The sequence below is a fragment of the Lontra canadensis genome, unplaced genomic scaffold (assembly GCF_010015895.1).
Source record: "Lontra canadensis isolate GAN:19392208 unplaced genomic scaffold, GSC_riverotter_1.0 scaffold14, whole genome shotgun sequence".
NCBI classification, from domain to species: Eukaryota; Metazoa; Chordata; class Mammalia; order Carnivora; family Mustelidae; genus Lontra; species Lontra canadensis.
In genome coordinates, this window is record NW_022631008.1 from 11411983 (window position 1) to 11414520 (window position 2538).

A 2538-nucleotide genomic window follows, 5' to 3' on the forward strand; every position below is an offset into this window, starting at 1 on the left:
CACTTCACCACACTCACCATAGCACATAATATTTAAAGTGATACAAAATATCAATTTCAAAACAACATAAAAAAGTGAGTGTATTTAACATACTCAGCTCATAACAGAACAAATGGGTAAGAAGAATAATTCATGCCATAGCATATTGCCAATATGAACTGGCAACAAAAAGTTGGTAAAGGAAGGCAGAGGAACTCTGTCTTTTAAGAATTAGAACTGAAGGGCTCCATAGTTATCTGACATCTGCTCCATGTTGTACCTATGATTAGAAATATACGTGATGGGAACTCCAGGGATCTTCTTGATCCTTTGTTTAAGGTCCAGGTCAACTAACACTTGTGCCTAGTTACTCTCTGTACGAAGCAGTCATCTGCATAGGTTCCTTTGTGTGTGCATGGTCATTGTTCAAATCTTGGAACCTTGGCAATCTTTAGAGCCACTTTATACTTTTGCCCCAGTTTCTCAATTTCAGCCATTACACAGTCAGTTATACAAGGGATATACTTGGTATAAAGACAGTCCATCATTGACTGTACTAAGTCAAGTTTGACCTTTAACAGAAAAGTTGATGAAGTTTGTATCAACCACGATGTGGTAAGGTGAGCCCAGCTGTGTGTTATATTGGAAGAATAAGCAGGAAGGGTGTTGGGGGACTTCTCTTTCCTTGAGTGCACGGGGATATTTCTTTCCTTTCTTTTTACGTTTTAATCTATCCTTCTCTTTAAGCCTCTGATCTTGGAGACTAAGCATTCGCTTCATGGTTGCATACTTTCTTGCTTTCTTTTGCTTCCCCATGTTCACGTTGTACATTTGTTACTTCCAGAATCACTGCCTGATATCACTTTAATTCATTCATTCATTCCTTTACTTAACAGATATCTACTGAGTTCCTACCTTGCATAAGCTGTTGCCCCAAGAAATGAGGACAAAGCTACAGGTAAGAAAGAGAAGATCCTGCCTTTTTGTGTCATTATAGATGGAATTTATGACGTGGAAAAAGGGGTGCCTGGATGACTCAGTCACTTAAGGATCTGACTCTTGATTTCTCTTAGTTGTGGCTTAGGTCAGGATCTCAGGGTCATGAGATTGGGCCCCTGTGTGGGGATCTGGGGGTCATACTCAGCATAGAGTCTGCTTCTCCCTCTCCCTCCTCTTCTGTCCCTTCCCTCCATCTTACCTGCTGGCCTGGGCATGTGCACATGTGTGTACATTTTCTCTGTCTCTCTCTCTCAAATAAAGAAGTAAAATATTGAAAAAAAAGTGAACAAAAGTACACATACTGAGAAAGCTATGAAATCATCTACAATACTGTTCCTACAAAGATGACCAATTACCATGTTGGTATATTTATTTTCTCTTTTTCTTAATAAGATTTAAAATGAAATATTTGGTGAAGAGATTTTATTCCTCTTTTAAACATAACAAGCCAAATTCTGAAGGCAATCACATTAGAATTTAAGGGTCTTAGGTGAGTCAAGTAAGAATCCTACACCACTTGAACCAATGTCCTCAACCTTTTTGAAAACTGAAAATAAGCCAGGTTTTCTTTGTTGCATGCTTTCCACTAGCTGTTGCTTAACAGAGAACATTTCAGAAGCCTCTCTTTGCATTGCTGTCTTGATTTTCTTTTTTTCAATTTCAGCAGAGTGGCTCATAAATAAACATGTTCACGGCTCAGGTTGGGAGTGACAGTTTATTCCTACTATTTTGATGGATTGTACAAGATATCTACAGTTCTCTTCTCTAACTAAACATCCATGCATGGACTGTAAAATTAATCATAACATGGCAGGATGCCTAAGAATTTGGAACTGTTTCTCTCTTGGTGACTCTCAGTGTCAAAGTGAAACTTTCCTTTCAGTAATGATAATTAACAAAACCTACAAAACTCACTTTTGGAAATTTATTCTCTAAGTGATGTATGTATTGCCCTTTCTCTCATAAACAAAGCTTCATGTGCTCAGATGTCTATAGATTCTTTTTGATTAGAAAGTATATCTTTTCTTTGGTCATTGAATCATTATTGATGCTTTTAGTAGAAACTTGTGATATTTTTCACATATCTGCTGATGACCTTGATGTCTGTGTACATAGGCAGAGCTTCATCATTAAAGATCGGCACCCAACTGTGGTAGTGCCCTTCTGTGAACCCCAGCTGCTGTGCACCTTGAGAACAAGCTTGGCCCTAATTGCAGGGGAAATGGGAGGTAAAGGGAAGGCTGTGTATATATCACTTAGCCCCAATACAAGGGAATGTCACACTTGTTCAAATGTTTACTCTCTTTTTTATTCTTCTTCCAGCTGAGTTCTTTCAACTCACTGGGAAGAAGCTGGTGCTTGAGAACTGAAGGTCATGAATTCTATCTCACTGGCAGGTTTCATGGATGTGGTTAGCAGATGACTATGATGCCTGTAGTCTTTGTATATAGGGTCACAGATCATTAAACATCACTTCCATTAACATCTGCTTCTGTCTTTCAGCAATAATGTATGTGAGCCAATGGAATGTCTTAACAGGGGAAAGGTAACAAGTTTATT

The 2538-nt window shown here is 38.5% G+C and overlaps 1 pseudogene; it reads right to left on the reverse strand.

Annotated features, from left to right (window-relative positions):
* Positions 1-210: 210 nt before the first annotated feature.
* Positions 211-795, reverse strand: LOC116868207 (annotated as a pseudogene).
* Between the last annotated feature and the right edge of the window lie 1743 nt (positions 796-2538).